Here is an 18,746-nt window from a genome sequence, read left to right as displayed (position 1 = left end):
GACTTGATTACGGAAATGCACTCTACGTGAGCATGCCTGACTACCTTTTCTCCCGATTGCAGGTGGTCCAGAATGCTGCTGCTAGATTGGTCTGCAACAAGAGCAAGTATAGCTCGGCATTTAAAAATCTGAGGGAACTGCACTGGTTGCCCGTACGCCAATGGGCTAAGTACAAGCTCCTGTGGTATGCTCATAGAGCACTTCATAAGAATGGCCCTCGAATCTTAAGAGATAAAATTGAATTTTATATGCCCGCAAGAAATCTGAGATCTCACCATCAGGCCATGACCAAGACCAAACGGATCAAGGAGGTTCGAGCTGGAGGGCGGTCCTTTTCTAATCTGGCGGCCATCCACTGGAATGAGCTACCCTTAGACCTTTGCCCAACGCATGAATATTTGTCCTTTAGGAAGAATCTGAAAACATGGCTGTTCCCCAAAACATAGCCAAAGCCACTTACTACCATTTTGACTGAAGTCTCAGTCCCAAAATTTTCAGGTTAATCATCATTCTCATATCAGAATAACGCTTTCTTAACGCCGTGATGTCCCTTGGGATGATTGTTTCATTCAATAAATACAAATATACAGCAGGGTTAATTTCTGTCCCCACTTTAATCGCTCTTGCCATTGAACCGTTGGATATCAGGCTGCGTATGACCTGGGCGAGCTGGGGAATTCTCACGCCAAATGGGATACATATAGTGTCCCTACATGCTGATGACCTCCTCTTTTATCTTGGGGATGTCCAAGCTGCTCTCCCTGAGCTACAGCGTCTCTTGGAAGACTTTACAGCTCCTTCTGACCTCTGGGTCAATTGGTCGAAGTCATGCTCTTTCCTTTAGTTCCACGCACCCCTGTGGGTGAAATAGACCTAGGTGGAGGCCCCTTCTGCTGGGAGGGAACTACGTTTTGTTATCTTGGCATCCCGGTCTATCATTCAGGTAAGGACCTTCTAGAAGGTAACCTGACAAGAATGGTGTCAGCCATTTCCTCCCAGATCTCATTCTAGAGATCCCTTCCCCTGTCCCTGATTGACTGTATAGCCCTAAAAAATTATGGTCCTTGCCCGCAACCTATAATATTTTGCAAATCTGCTGTTAATTTTACCACCAACATTTTTCTAAGACCCAGACGGCCTCCATGATGACTTAATCTGCCACACAGGTAGAAGGAAAATGGAAATTGCCAAACTCTACCTTTTACTATACACAGGGGGACTAGTAGCCCCGCATTTTTAGATCTATTGCTTTTCAGCCAAACTCCAGTGGCTAAGAAAGTGCCTTGCAAGGCTTCCCTTGAGGATACCATCTTACAGTTGCCCCCCCCCTTTAGGCGGGGGACATACATACTCTACTTTTAACACCCTCTTGCTGCTCTTGCTCTTATTCTTGTCTTCTATGAGTGACATTACGTTATCACCACGAGGACGATCCCTTATGCTCTGGTTCTCCCCTTTCTGGGCTTACCTATTCCCACAGGCTCCGAGACCTTAATTCTTGGCATGAGTCAAACTTGACGATGGTGGGTGATCACTTTGAGGACGACAGAATGCTTTCCTTTGAGGAGCTCAATGATGAATCTGACCTGTACCGAGGCCAATTCCTACTATATAATACTGTCCGGCATGCTCTACACAAATTATGGACTTTTACAGATTCAGCCCCTGAGCCTCTTCCCTTTGTTCAAGCACTTCACTTGATGGATCACAGGCACGCTTTCCCAATCCTGACCCAACTTAGGGATAGGTAAGAAACAGAGCCTTTTATGACAAGGAATAGGCCATAGGGTTTGAAATACCTCATTTCATGTTGGTATAAATCTAAATGAATACAATACTTCATACCGCACAGAGCCTACCATTCCGTGGCAGCCCTTAATAAATGTTTCTTACAAGCTATTACCTCTTGCCCCTGTTGTCTGAACCCAGTATCTAACTTCATGCACATGCTTTGGGTCTGTCCGCTACTTAGGCCTTTCTGGGCATGCATTACAAATATTTTTTGTTTTATATAGCGCTAACTCGACCCGAAGATATCTGGTAACAGAGTGCTTTACATGAGCACCAGTTTCTTTACAGATGGACACAATCATTTTTGTTAGGCACAGGGAGTTTAGGTGATTTGCCCAGAATCACAGTATGTTGAGTGTCTCTGCTGATATTTGAAGCTGGTTCCCCAGCTTCAAGGTCGACTGATCTAGCTGTAAGTCTACATCCTCTCCAACCATTACATTACCTCAGCAAACTCAAATACTTGCTTCCCATCTCACTACTACCTTTCCCTGACAAAGTCATGGAGAAAGCAGTCAACTAGCAAATCGCAAAACACCTGGATCACCATCAACTCGTGGACAGCTAACAAACCGGGTTCCACGGCAACCAAGCATCGAAACAGCCCTAATTGCCACCTTAGCCAACATCTTCGCCCATACTTGACTGAGATTAGACAGCTGCTCTCATCTTCCTGGACCTCTCCATGGCATTCAATACCATCGCACACCATACGCTTGTTGCCAGACTCCATCACATTCAAATCAAGGGAGCAGCACTCAAGTGAATTACCTCCTTCCTCACAGGAAGAACCCAATGTGTATGCCTCCCAGCCTTCACCTCCGAGCTCAAGGAAATCATCTGCGGAGTCCCACAAGGCTTGTCTCTAAGCCCCACCCTTTTCAACACTTACAAGGCACCACTGGGTCACATCATCAGATCCTACGGACTCCACATCATCTCTTACCCCGACGACACACAACTCATCCTCTCCTTCTCAGTAGATCCCACCAACACCAGGAACAACTTCCATAATTGAATGACCAGGGTCACAGTATGAATGAAAGAAAACTGCTTGAAGCTCAACACCAACAAGATGAAAGTGCCGATCTTCGGAAACAAGAAGAACTCGCATTGGACTCCTCCTGGTGGCCTTTAGAGCTCGGCTCCACACCTACCCCAACTGAGCACACCAGAAGCCTCAGAATCATCTTTGACAGCAAATTTACCATGGCCTCACAAGTCAATGCTGCCACATCCTCATGCTTCTTCATCCTGCGCATGCTATGCAAGATCTTCAAGTGGCTCCCCCAGGACTCAAGGGGCACCATCACCCAGGCCCTCATCATGAGTAAACTTGACTACGGCAACTCACTCTATGCAGGCATACCTGCCCACCTCAAAAGACTTCAGACCATCCAGAGCTGTGCCGCCAGACGTATCCTGGACCTCTGTCACTGTACCCACATCACTCCCCACATGAGACAACTGCACTGGCTCTGATCCAGAAACGTTGCCAGGTCAAGCTCCGCACAAAGGCATTCAAGGCTCTGCACAGCTCTAGACCTTCCTACCTCAACCACTGCCTCTACTTCCATTAATCCACCACACACCTTCACTCTGCCTCTCTCTTGCCCAAGTACCCCACATACACATTAGCAGAACCAGAGGCCGATCTTTCTCTCACCTTGCGGCGAAGTCCTGGAACAACCTCCCTTTCCACATCAGGACGTCCACGTCGCTGCTGGAATTCGGAATTCGGAAAGAAGCTGAAGACCTGGCTCTTCAACTAGCACTCTAGTCCCTCCATCGATCACTGCTAGACACCGTTTTCATCTGACTATGCCTGGATACCCTCACGGGGGATAAACAGCTCTCTACAAATCCACTGACATGATATAACATTGTCCACCACCACAACCAAACCTACTACCCTACATTGGACTTCAATAGCACTGGGAATATACATGCACTCTAAAAAATACCATGCAGCCTCAAGGTTGGCCACTCCGCACCCTTCTCGTGGTGAAATTCATGATTACCTCTCGTTGGAAGTCTAGGTCTCCTCCATTGATCTTTGCCTGAGAGCAAGTTCTTTCAAATAGGCTGAACCCAATGGATTTAACATTGCGTTGGGAGAAGGCTAGAGGCCTCCCTAAGTGCCCTTTAGTGGCATGGTGGGACATTTTTCTAATCTGCCAGAAGATGGTCTTAGGCAAACTGACCCCTGTTCGCCTCAAGTATGATGAGCCATTAGACATCCAGGGCTATCTACTAGTACTGCAGACCCGATGCAGTATGTCCACTGGGAAAATATTGCCAGTGCTTCCTGCAAAGTATGTAAAAATTCCACATTCTCTGTCTGCCCATTCTCAGGCAATCCATTCTATGCACCTACCAGCTCCCTCACTCTCAAGGGCTCCCTAGGCTCCAAATTATCCATAACCCACTCCCTCTGTCCCCTGGTACTTTCTGCTGTTCTGAGACTTGGTTAAATATGCCAGTACTGTGTTTCTGACTGTTACGATTGCAATTGTAGTGTAATGTACTATATGTTTCAATGCATTTATTGGGACTTATTGGAGTTGCTGCAAGCAAACTTGTTGGACCCTGTCAGTAAATTGCTTCCCTCGCCGTAAGCTCCACATGGTAGCTGTTACCTCTTGACCCTTCCAGGTCCTGTGTTCGAGACCCGATCCCTGGTCATCCAGTGAGGAGCATCTCTGCTCTGCTGCTGCTTCTGCCTCTGTTTTCTGCTTTCTGCCTTTTGCTCCTCTGCTGATTTCATCTTCTTTTTTTCCATCTATTGCTTTTTTCCTAATTTCTTTCTAATTTTGCTTTCTGACTTTCTCTTATTTCTCCTCTCTTTGTGCTTTTTTTCCCTTTCCGTGCCCTTGCTGCTGCTCGTCCCCCGTGGCCCCAACCCCCCAGCACCGTTTTCCCCGCTTCTTGTTTCCCAGCTGTCTAGCCCTCTCCAACACAACTTAATGGTGGGCGATGCGTGGTGAAGGAGCGATCTAACTGAACTTGTCAGTAAATTGCTTCCCTCTCTGCACAGCTCCGCCAGGTAGCCGTTGCCCCCTGACCCTTCCAGGTCCTGTGTTCGAGGCCCGATCCCTAGTGATCCAGTGGGGAGCATCTCTGCTCCGCTGCTGCTTCTGCCTGTTTTTCAGCTTTTTGCCCTTTGCTCCACTGCTCTGTTTTCACCTTCCTTTTTTTCTATCTATTGCTTTTTTCCAAATTTATTTCTAATTTTGCTTTCTGTCTCTCTCTTATTTCTCCGCTCTTTGCACCTTTTTCCCTTTCCGTTCCCTTGCAGCTGCTCGTCCCCTGTGGCCCTGCCCCCATCCTGCGCTGTTTTTCCGGTGTCCCGCTTCCCAGCTGTCCAGCCCTCCCCAGCACTATTTAATGGGGGCGGCTGAGCGGCTGTGCCACTAGCACGCCGAAGGCAAGCCCATTTGCGCCTATACCACTCTCAGTGCCATGGACCCTGGTCCTTGGCCCATCAACTGCTACGACTCAAGCACCCTCCACGCCCTCAACACTGGACTTTCCACCGCCTGCCACCTCGTATCGCCGTAGAACACCCAAGGCCCGTTCACCTGCCGTTATTGCAACCACACCTCCTGCCTCCGCACACCGGACCCACCAATCGCACGACCCTCAAGAACCGGACAAGACCACTTTAGATGCATCCTACTCACCACACGCTCCCTCAAAAGACACACCATGGAGATCTGAGACCTGCTCGACTCCATCTCCCCTGACGTTGCCTTCTTTACGGAAACCTGGATGAACCCCGGACATCGCAACCGGCGTCCCCGAAATCTTCAAAACCTTTCACAAGGACCGCGTCAACCGACATGGAGGAGACATTGCCATCATACCCAAAAACACCCTCTGCCTCCCAACTAGCTCCAACGACCACTTATCCGACATGGAGCACCTCCACTTCCAGATCCAGACCAACCCGAATGCCACTCTTCGCGGCACCCTCATTTACAAACATCCCGAACCCCACCCCCCCTTTAGTGACGTATTAGCCGACCTCATTGCTCACCACATTTTTGCCTCAACGGACTACATGCTCCTTGATTACCTCAATTTAGCCCTGGACAATCGCGACGATCACAACACCTCATTCCTACTGGAGAACCTCACCACCATCAGCTCAAAACAGCTGGTCACAACGCCAACCCACTCAGCAGGACACACGCTCAACCCCATCTTCTCCGCAATCAACAACCTCTCCATCATCCACACCTCCATACCACACTGGACCGACCACCACTACGTCCACTTCTTCTTCACCAAACCCACTGGACGACACCACGCCCACCGCGATCCTCGCAGAAGCTGGAACAGGGTCACCGAAGACCAGCTCACCACCTCCCTCAGCAAAATACGACCACCGACATCCACGGACTCCAACACCTCAGCACGCAACCTCCAATGCTGGATCTCCGACTGCGCCAACATGCTGGCTCCCCTCAGGAAACCCAGGGGCAAGCAGCCCTTCAAGAAAGCCAGCTGGTTCTCCAAGAGTCAAGGGGCACTTGCAGACGGCTCGAGAAAAGATGAAGGATCAGCAAGATTGTAGCAGACCACAGAGCCTTCAAAACTGCTGTCACCTCACACCACCACCTCATCAAAACAACTAAGCAGCCATCCAGGACACCTCAACACCTACACACACAACAAAGAACTTTTCGCCGTGGTCAAAGAATTCTCCAAACCCAACACAGAGACAGCAGACACACCTGCCTCTCAAGACCTCTGTGACAACCATGCCACCACGGAGATCTACGACTGCTTCAAAACCTAAGACCCACCCACCACACCCACAACCACAGCACCCAATGGTGCTGGACCCCAGCCGACGTTGCCCAACTGGACCACCCTCAGGATCATGAAGAGCATTCTCTTTGGAGCCCCCTCGGATCCCGGCCCTCACAGCATCTTCAATAGAGCCAGCACCTCCATCTCACCCGAAAAGTGCCGCATCATCAACTGCTCCCTTGAATCCGCCACCATCCCGGAAGGCTGGAAACACGCAGAAAACAACACCCTGCTGAAGAAACCCTCTGCTGATCCGACGGACCTCAAAAACTACAGACCCATCTTTCTGCTCCCCTTCCCAGCCAAAGTAATTGAGAAAGCTATCAATGCCCAACTCAATGAGTTTGAGATGAGCCAGATCCTGGACTGCTCTCACTCGGGCTTCAGAAGCGGCCACAGCACCAAGACCGATCTCCTCGCCGCTACCAACGCCATATGCACCCTCCTCGATCAAGTCAAAACTGCTGCCCTCATCCTTCTGGGCCTCTCAGCCGCCTTCGACACCATCTCCCACCACGCCCTCTGTGCAAGATTCTTCACTGCCGGCATCTGCGACAATGCCCTAGAATGAATCTGCTCCTTCCTCACCGGCCGAACACGGAGATTTAGACTTCCACCGTTCAACTCAGAACCCACAGAGATCAGCTGCGGAGTGCCTTAGGGATCCTCCCTGAGCCCCACTCTCTTCAACATCTACATGGCCCCGATTGCAGCCATTGTCAGAAGCCATGGACTCAACATTGTCTCCTATGCCGATGACACCCAGCTCATTCAAACCCTCACAGACAAATCCACAGCAGCAAAGAGCAACTTCCACAACAGGATGAAGGCAGTCGCCACCTGGATGAAGGACAGTTGCCTCCAGCTTAACTCAGACAAGACTGAAGTCCTCATTCTGGGCTCCATCCCTCCACCTGGGATGACTCCTAATGCATGACTTCCCCCCCACACCCACGGACCATGCAGAAAACCTCCACATCATCCTGGACTCCTCGCTCTAAATGAACCGCCAAATCAACGCAGTTTCGTCCTCCTGCTTCCACATGCTCTGCCTGCTTCATACGATCTTCAAGTGGATCACCAATGAGTCCAGGAAAACAGTCCCCCATTCGCTCATCAGCAGCAGACTCGACTACGGCAACGCACTCTAAGCTGGTGCCACCCAGAAACTCCAAAAGAAACTGCAACACATCCAGAATGCTTCCACCGGACTCATCCTGAACATCCCACGCCACAGCCAGATCACTGGCCACCTGAGAGCCCTTCACTGGCTACCTATCAACAAAAGAATCACCTTCAAGCTCCTCACGCAGGCATACAACGCCCTCCACAACGCCGGACCTGCATACCGCAACCACAGCATCTCTTTCTACACTCCCGACAGAAATCTCCGCTCTGCCCAACTGGCCCTGGCCACCATCCCACAGATTCGCAAGACCATGGCTGGAGGAAGATCCTTCTCCTACCTCGCTGCGAAAACCTGGTACTCCCTGCCTCTGCACCTCAGGCTATCACCATTGCTGCCACAATTCAGGAAGGACCTCTAGAACTGGCTGTTCGACTGAACCATTGATCCTCCCCCTGCCCCCCACTCAGCACCTTGACAACCTTACGGGTAAGTAATCGCGCTTTATAAGAAACCGGATTTATTGATACTTATCTGTAACTATTCTATATACCTGTTATTATAGAATGTTTAAAACCACAAAATGCAAATAAAGTGTGTTGGAAAAAAATGACTAGATTTTAAACAAACTGGATTTCAGCCTGGTCTTAGCATTGAGATAGTTGTGTTTTCAATGAGGAGTTCCCAAGTGCCATGTCTATCTCCACTTTTTTTTAACTTGTAACATTTTCCATTGGCCTGGCTGCTAAATGACATAGATATGTCATTTTGCTTGTATGGTGATGATGCCCAGCGCCTTGTAACTGTTGGGAATGCCCACGTCAGTGCCAAGGATTTGCTTACCATTGCCTTAGACAAAGTTTGAAACTAGATGACAGTGAACCACCATATACTGAATCCCAAATCTTGCTTCTTGTAATTCCCCAAATGCTGGGGATAACTCTCTTCAAATTTCGAAAAATATGCACCAGTCCTAAACCTATTGCTACACTCAGAAATCTGGGATTCTTTCTTGACTCCAGTCTCTTTCTGGAGGAACTGGTTCGTTCAGCCACAAAAACATTTTTTTCCATTTATAGTCTCTCCAGTGCTATTTTAATTATATGTCCATGAATCTTTGCCCTCAATACCTTCCATCAATCTGTGCATTGACTACTGTTATGTTATTTTTCTTGGCACTAATTAAAATAAAATCCAAAATACTGTTGCTAGAGCAGTTTTCATTCCACACAGACTTGATCATGTTTCGGCAAAACGTTGTTTCCTTGGTTGACTAACAAAAAAGAAAATAATTGCTTTCACAGTTCACTGGCTTGACAAACGTTTGACCTTGGTCTTCAGTGATGCTTATCCTCTACATTTACCCACTAATGGGCAAAGCGTGTTGGCCTCTCAAATGCTCGTAGTTTTTCCCAAGTTTAATAACTGATCTTCTGGAGGTAAGACTTTTAGAGCACGACTCATATACCCAAAAAATAAACTTCCCCACATGCTCATAGATGAAAGTAACAAGTTGAGATTCATCAAATTACTTGAAACCAGACTTTTTTTTTAAAAATCGTCACAAAAAAAAAACGATCCATACATTTCATTATACAAATTTCATCCAGCCAGTTATACAGCAAAATCAGCAGGAATAACGGAGTAGCGTATACAAGTAAACAAGATTAAAACATGGTTAGACCTCTACATGGTGACTTTCGTCCAGATTTAGCCGTTGTAGTCACATGAAGAAAGGAGAAGAGGAGAAATACAGGGAGAGGAGATAAGAGGGGAAAGAAAACAACAAACAAACAAAAAAAAAACAAAAAAAAAGTAGAGGATAGGGGAGTCTTTACTGTTTCAGTCATTTTCAAGTCTGTCTTTCCAATCAGAAATTGAAGTCCATATCCGTTTCCCCATTTGCTGTGTCTTCCAACCTTTTTTATCATACAGTGCTTTTTCTAATGCATATGTCGCTAATAATCGTGCCATCCATTGTTGGAATGTTGGCGGGTTAGGATCTTTCCACATCGCTGCAACACATAATCGACATAGGGTCATTGCTATATAAATGAACTCGTATTGAGGTAATTCTATACCATCCCTGGTTACTCCCAGTATCATGACTTCATTAGTTATACTAATTTTAATCCCGAGTGCATGATCCAAAAATTGCTCTATTGTGTTCTTAAATAAATCCAAGGCGGGGCAAGGGGAGAACATGTGAATAGTATCCGCCTGTGCCGCCCGGCATCTGGGACAGACCACTCCTGTTGTTCCCCCCCATTGAGCAAGTCTATATGGTGTATAATATAGCTCATACATAGTCTTATATTGTTGAGTTTGTAAAGTAGCGACTCTTAGCACTGAGTTTGATAATTTAATCGCTTTTTCGACCTCATTGCCAGTTAAGTTCAGCTTGTTATTCCATTTGTCAATGACTCTTCCACGGTCATCCTCCTTATACCTGATCAATTCTCCATAAACCTGGGAGATTGAACAGCCTTTATTATCCCTGAGGACTTCCATAATTTCTACTCTTTTATAATTAGTATCCCCTCCCTGTTTCTTTGACAAAGCCGATCTTATCTGCAGATATTTAAAAAAATCCCTGCGATCTAAATTATATAGCTGCTGTGCTTGATCGAATGTTATAAGACCGATTATACTCACCAGATCTCCTATTGTTTTTATCCTCTTCATATCCCAACGCTTCATAACAAGATCATGGAATACCGTTGATAACGACTGATTATTAAATAACGGAGTATAATAATTCATCCTCCTGATTTTCATTCTCTTCCTTACAGTTGACCATATTGCCATTGCTGCGCCCACAGTCTTAAACCTAACCTTCTTATAATAGCTGCCTTCGTTGAATGTAAGGAGCCATTTGTTAGAATCCTTGATCAATAGCTCATATATATCAGGAACGCTCTCCCCCACTCTCCATCGATCCTCCATATTTCCGCCCACTAACCCACGGGTGTATTGTAGGACAGATGCCCAATAGTATGCCCTATAGTCAGGTGCCGCTAAACCCCCTCGTTCTCTCGGTAATGACAAAAATTTCAGTGCTCGCCGTGTTTTACCTTTAGCCCATATAAAATGATTTGTAAGTCCTTCTATTTCACTGAGCCAGTTGTTATTAAATTTCAACGGGATAGTACGAAACAAGTATAATATTTTAGGCAGGAAAATCATTTTTATTAAATTGCATCGGCCAATTGTTGTTAAGTACAGATTATTTAATCTATCTAAATCTCCCTTAGCCTTTTTGATTACCGGTCCCAAGTTCATTTCCACTATCTTTGAGAGGTCGGAGGTTAATGTTATTCCTAAATAGGTAGCTGAGTCTGTTATTCTTTTATCCACCATCCTTACCATTTTATTGATTACTATTTGGGTTTTGCTCTCATTTAGTTTATACCCTGAGAGTGCCCCATAAACTGTTGCCTCTCTTTCTATCTCTGGTAAAGCTATTGCCGGGTCCACAGTTATTACAGCTAAATCATCAGCATACCCTAAGATTTTCGTTTCATGTCCATTCAGGACAACGGGCATGATATTTCTATTTAACTCTATCTTTCTTATAAACGCGTCTATATAAAATGCAAAAAGTAATGGGGAACATGGGCATCCTTGTCTAGTGCCCCGTCCAATTTTAATAACCCCACTCTGCTCGCCCATGATCCTCAATCTTATCGTAGGGTTCAGATATAGAGCTCTCAGCGCCCCGATACAAACATCCCCTATGTTTACCTTCCCTAGAGCCGCCCAAAGGAAGCCCCACGAGACCCTATCAAATGCTTTTTCTGCATCTAATAAGATTAAAGCCATAGGGTCTCGTGAAGCTGCCGTCCCATCAAACAAAGCACAGACTCTGCGAATATGATCCGCTGTACTCCTGCCTGGGATAAACCCATGTTGGCGGGGGGGAAACAATCTTACCAATAAAAACACTAAGACGATTGGCTAGCATCTTAGAGTAGATCTTAGTGTCGCTATTCATCAAGCTTATGGGCCTGTATGACCCAGGGTCGGTTGAAATTTTGTTCTTTTTAAGAAATACCACCATAGTTGCCTCTCGCCAGGACTCAGGAGGAGTCGCCCCTCTTTGCGTATCAACCATTAATCGGTAGAGATCCTCTTCTATACTAGAGAGGAATTTTTTATAAAATTCAAGTGGTATAGAGTCGGGACCCACCGCTTTCCCGGCTGGTAGATCTTTGATTGCTCCTCTCAGTTCTCCTACCGAAAAGTTGGAGTCCGTGATCACTCTATCCACACTTGTTAGTTTCTCTACTTGCACACTCTCTAGATAGCTCTCGATTTCACCAACTGCCGCACCATTTTCAGGATTATATACATTTTGATAAAACTCTTGAAAAATAGCGCAAATCTCTTTTGGGGTTGTGGCGATAACTCCCGTTGCTGAATTTATCTGTAAGATGTCCCCCTTTGTGGCTGCCTGTCGAGTCCTGATAGCTAAAGTACGCCCTATCTGCTCGCTATATTCATATTGGTCCTGTTTCCACGCCAAATATTTTCCTGCCGCTTTGTTTGCTAATAGCTCACCCACAGCTGCCTTTGCCATAGCCAACCATTGTAAAATTCCTAAAGTCTCTTGTTTAGCTTCTATTACTTTTATAAGTTCCTCTTCGATGACGGCAACTTTTCTTTGCCTAACCTCCATTTCTTCTTTCTCTAATTTATTTCGTTTTAATGAATAGCTGATTGTCTCTCCCCTTATACCAGCCTTCATGGCATCCCATACAATTCTAGGGGGCGCAGATCCTCTATTTATATTTAAATATTCCTTTAGCCAGCTATCCATCCAAGTTATATACTTAGGATCATACAACAAGGCTCTCTCCAAAGTCCAGCTAGATCTCTCTTTTTGTTGGTTTGGGATATCTATATCAAGTATCAAGGGACTATGATCTGACACCACCCGCGGTAGTTTTTTGACCTTGGAGATCGACAACAATGCAGATGATACCAGAAAATAGTCCAATCTAGCCAAGGATTTGTGTGGTGCAGAATAATAAGTGCTCCCCCCTCCCCTTCCCCCATCCTTTTGTTGTTCCCATATATCAGTCAGCCCATTATCCTGCATCATCTGCATTAATGCCTTATGAGTCTTCTTCTTTCGGCCTGTGAACCTGGATGGATCATTTTTCCACAGACCGTGTAGACCATTTATATTTAGATCTCCACAGACTATGATAGGCAAGGGCCAATTTGTTAGTTGTTCGTTAATATGTTCCAAAACCTCTGAGTCGTCGATTATTGGGGCATAAATGGAGCAAAGTGTGAAGTCGAAACTTCGCACCCTACATTACATTATGATCCATCGGCCACGAGAATCTGCTTTCTGTTTTTTAACTGTCACCAGCCCGCCCCGTGCTAACACGGCCACCCCCTGCGTCCTGGACCCTTGTGTTGTATATATTAATAGCTGATAGCCAAGCTGTTCTAACAAGTATTTCCGGGATGCCTCGATGTGGGTCTCTTGTACGCATACGATATCGGCATGTAATGACTTAAAATACTCTGTCAGCTCTCTCCGCTTTTTGGCATCATTCAAGCCGCATATATTAATTGTGATTATCCGCATGAAAATGTATTGTCTCTTTTTTCCCCCCATTTTCCTGCTGGTTTCCCTCTTTCCCCTCCTGTATGTTTTCTTTGTGATGATGACGTTTTTGAAACCAGACTTTTTAACCATAATCTGAGTTAGTCTCCATGTCCCGGATCCCCAGTTCCATTTGTTCAGCAGCATAGCACTAGGAGACTCTAGAACTCCCCATATACATTTATATCAGATCAATGTATGGCATATGAATCTAGAAGAGGTCAAGTTGCACAACTATTGTTACAGGAAAGTAACTCATTTCTTATCAACCATATTTTCCACCATTGCCTCAAGGTTATCATCAATTCTAGGAGTACCAAGTATTTGTTTCAGATTTCATTTACTGTGTCCAATCTGCACCTGAAATTTCTCGCTGCTGAGGCCAGTTGGATATCATCAGTGTTTAGGTACCTTGCATTCTTTTGGTTGCAGAAAATGACCTTCATGCCGGGGACAGACTTTTGTATCCACCAACTGAGTCCTGTGTTTCTCCGCAGCCAGAATATTTCATTAACAATGCCTAGCTTGAGAGAGCATTGATCTTTGTCCCAGGCACCAGGTGAGCCTAAAAAGACTACACAAGCACTCCAGGCAAGCAATCGGAAGCTACTGCTATTTGGGGGCATATCTGAGCTACTCCTGTTTGTCATTATTAGAAAACCTTAGAAACCAGCAGCCTCTGCTTTTCTTTATATTTGAAGTCAATTTTAAATGTACTTAGAACAGATATATTTGTCATGTTTACTTCAAAACTATTGGGTTCACACTAGGTAGAGTTCCCTAGCTCCAGCAGTAAAATGCACTTTTCAGTGAAAAGATGAACAGGCTGGTTTCTCTCTCTCCCCTCCTCTAACGAGTTATGCTCTGTTGGATGGGGAGTGTTAGCAGTCAGACAATCCTGTGAGAGAATCTCTTATCTGCAGCTGATAATAGAGTCCCACTCCTGTAACTCACATCAATATGCACATAAAATGATTGGTATTTCACCAATATTGTATTATTAAGTACTGGTCTTCATAATGAAAGAACCAGAATGAGCACGATTGTTATACAAAACTCAGTAGATATAATATGAAAACCCACTCCTATTGCATCACACATACCTAACCTATTAGTCTATTTCATACCCAATGTATCTATTCTGCTTTCTGATCCAACCTAAATGGCTGTTCATCAATCTTTATTATTTCAAGCCATGTATAGTTTCCCAAAGCAAACACAAGGCGATGATGGATGGAGAGAGCTGAAACTTTTCAGACACTCACCACCACTCACAGATCTGGTTTGAATGAATCATCGTTCTTTAGCTTACTTTGCCACCCCAGTTCAGACCCAGTCATATGCAAATCAGTCTTGACCCTGTTTCTCTTGGGAAAAGTCCAGTCTGAACTGCCAAGACAGGTCTTCCCTGACCAGAAACGAGCATCCTGGGACCGGTTTTGGTGTAACACCCCTCATCAGCCAGGCTAGCTTGAATCCAGTGGCAAAGTGAGTCTGGGTATACCCTGCCAACGTAGGGCGAACAAAGCAAACACAAGGAGATGATGGACAGAGCGATGAAACTTTTCAGACACACCCCCAGTCACAGATGTGGGTTGAATCCATCGTTCTTTAGCTCACCTCAACTGGTGAGAAAAAAACGATGGATTTAGGACCTGGCTTGGCAGTTCGGGCTGGACTGTTCCCATGGGGAACAGGGTCAAGACTGATTTGCTTATGGCTGGGTCTAAACTGGAATAGTATGGGGAGCACAAAAACGATGCATGAAGACCCAGATCGCTGTACTGGGGTGAATACATAACATTGTTTAATATTCTGTCCATCAATTGTTCTTTTTGCATGTATAGTTTCCCTGCATACCTTATTCTGTTATTGAGTCCGCAGTAGTGGGAATTCAACGTTCAGCATCTCTCTTCTTCAATAGGTCCATGTTTCTAACCCTGACTGGCACCTTATAGACCTTAATTGCTAATGTCTTATAGAGCACAGGGGTTTACTCCTGCTCATCTTGTACTTTTCTCCTTCCTTCCTAGACCGCCGTTTGCAAGGTCACCTTTCCTTGCAGCTTCAGTTGCAATGCCTGTATGCAAAGAGGTTGAAGTTGTTTTCTTTCTCTGCTTTGTTAGTTTGAAAAGAGTCTGAAAAGTTTATAAACTGAAAACATGAAGCTCGAGTGCACCCACATTTATTAGCTTCACCATTCGAACAGTTAGTCCTCATATCTTCCAAGCTTTGTCCCTATATGCACATTGTCTAATGTAAAATGTGTTCACCCTTGCATGTAATCCAGTCTGACTTTCGGGTAGCGTGTTCTATAATGACACATTCATTCCATTGCACACACTTCTATACAAACTGAATTAGACTCTGGCCTGCCTTGAACTCAATAGTACCTAGACGATAATCACCAGACTGCCAAAAAGCAATGTGATGCCATATTAATGTCAGATTGTGTGCCACTGAAATAGAAACTTGATATATAATTACATATTTGGATACATTTATCAAGTCTCTCTTGCAATGGAAGGTATTTGTGAGCATGGACTGTTTATTAGATTTCTGGGCCCAAGGAGAAAATATATATATATATATATATATATTTCCAAAAAAGAACACCCAGCTTGGAGAGCCAACGTACGTAGTATCAATCTTTATTCTGGCTCTCCAAGCTGGGTGTTCTTTTTTGGAAATATTAATTGCGGCCTTTCCCGGGTCGCGGAGAGCCCTCCCGCGGATGTGCGGGTCCGAGCGCAGGTATTTCACAGCGCAACACGGAACGTTGTGTCCTCTGTTTTGGACATTCCAGTCTTGCAGCAAGCCCCATCTGGTACAGCAACCCACTGGGGTAAGAATCTTTCATGGGGTTTACGGCAGCCGCATTCAACAAGGCAAATGCAAATTAAGTAACTCAATATACCAGCATGCACTATGCAAAGTATGCCCACCACGGAACAGAGAATGCTGGGTATAAGAGATGCGGCAACCTGCCTGTCCTCATTGTCGACACCTGTGAGAAAGGGCGCGAGGACGCCCGAAACGCGTAAGGACTTGTTGACGAGACATTTGCTGTACGTATGAAGTTTGTTCAGCAAGGCTGCCTCACAGAATAAAGATTGACACTACATACGTTGGTTCTCCAAGCTGGGTGTTCTTTTTTGGAAATATTTATATATATATATATACATCAAAAAAACACGGGTCCACCAGCCGTTGCTCCTCAACGCCACGGGTGCTGCTCAGCGCATGGAGGTTTGCGCAGTTTAATTCCACATCCCAGGCTCACTCATCGAAGGAACCTTTTTCAATAGAGCGCACACAGGAGCCATCTGTATTTACAAGCACGTTTCCAATTTATTTTCGTCCTTTTTGCATATAAGTCGACAAACGCGTTTCGACGTGACCGCCTTCGTCAGTGTAGCGGCCTCCGACCAGGGCCTCGAGCAGCAGACGGCGCCGCCCAGCGCGGAACGCCCCAGCAGCCGGAGTCACGAGGGCCCGTAGCCCCGGATTTCCGCAGCCGATTTCTGTCGCAGAAGCGCCGCCGGGATCCTCGGCGTCAGGGCATCTCCCGCCGTAGCTTCCCTGCACGGAAAGTCAGGCAGAGAACGGATGGGCTAACGGATTGATTGTTCGGCCGGCAGAGCCCCGTTACACGGCGGCCATCTTGCAGCTCGGCTCGGCCACGTCACGCGTACGGTAAGCTTACCGTAAGCGCACGGTAAGCACACCGTAAGCTGCCACAGATATATATATTGATTTAAATGCTATTTTCTCAGGAACTACTGAACAGATTTACATCAGACCTACAAAAGGCACCGCCAGTAGGTAATGTATATATATGTATGTGTATATATATTTTTGTATATATATGTATATATATGTGTATATATATATATGTATATGTATATGTGTATGTATATATATATATATATATATATATTCACTGAAAAAACCATAGGTTTCACACACGTTATAGTTAGGAATTAGCATTTAAAAAACCTTGCAAATTCACTTAAAAAACCATAGGTTTCACACATGTTATAGTTAGCTGGACATTTCACTCGTGAAAAACCATTGAAATTCCCCCGTTATAGTTGGTGCAGGCAACTATAACTCACGCAACCGCAATCCTCTGCTGATGACGTCAGATATTACATCACTGTATTTAGACACTTATTTACCCATGTCTTCTTCCATTAATTTTTAGCTATACATATATTACAAATATTTTTTTTTCAGAAAGACACTTATGTCATCAGTGATGTAATATCTGACGTCATCAGCAGAAGATTGCGGTCGCGTGAGTTATAGTTGCCTGCACTAACTATAACGGGGAAATTTCAATGGTTTTTGACGTTACGCAGTTCGCAGAATTTTTCCGTTTCTACCGTACGCGCACGCTACGCGTACTCCGCGATTTTTTGGAAAAAAATTAAAGGAAATTTGGGCCCTTGGGGGTCCTTCTGGGACCCCCTGACAAAGGCTAGGGGGCCAGGAACTGTCCACCCTGCCCCCTTTTCACGTTCTCCACCTTTGTTTTTCACCCCCTCAGACTGCGAGAGACAAAATGGCGGCCGACACTTCCTGGTTTCAACCGATTCGAATGTTTACTAAGATCTAACAACCAATCAGAATCGCGCTCGCGCACGGCAGCGTGCGCGTACGGTAAGTTTTACCGTACGCGCACGGTGCGCGCTTATAGATATATATATGCTTTTAAATTCTATTTTCTCAGGAAATACTGAACAGAGTTACACCAGACCTGCAAAAGGCACATCCCTGACCTGAGGACTACCACTCTGCCAAATTTCAAGTAATTCTGTTCAGCCGTTCGGGCTGTAGCTTGGACTAAAGGTCCTATGGAAAAATGCATGGGGAAAACGCGTTTTGGGACCCCCCCTTTTTCTCAGCCCCCGCTTGACGAATCCCCCAGAGACTTTCAGGGAAGGAGCGGAGCGCCCCACCTATTTTGAAAATTTCACGAGGATTCGTCAATCGGCGCCAAAGTTATTCCAAATAGAATGTTGCGGATTTCCTATGGAAACACGATCCTAACTATAACTATCTACTGGCGACCACCAATAGATTATATATATATATATATATATACAAACAGCGATGCACTCCTGTCTTCCCACCATTTAGCTGTCTCTTGTTTATGCAGCTGTTCATATTTCCTGAGTGTGTCCATAATGGTAGATTCAGGTCTCGTGGTGGTGATGGTGGTGTTAAGCCCTTTTCCAGGTGCTCTCGCAAATAGGGTCTGTGCTGCTGCCCTCCGTTCCTCATCTTCCTCCATCTTGAAGTTTGGAACGTTCCAGTGACAAAAAGTCCTTGGTTGTTTTTTTGAAAAAGTGGATTCTAGACCCCCCTGTCTGTATACCGGGTTCC

Source organism: Triturus cristatus, chromosome 1_2 (genome assembly GCF_964204655.1).
Source record: "Triturus cristatus chromosome 1_2, aTriCri1.1, whole genome shotgun sequence".
Classification (NCBI taxonomy): domain Eukaryota; kingdom Metazoa; phylum Chordata; class Amphibia; order Caudata; family Salamandridae; genus Triturus; species Triturus cristatus.
Note: the sequence above shows the minus strand (reverse complement) of the source record.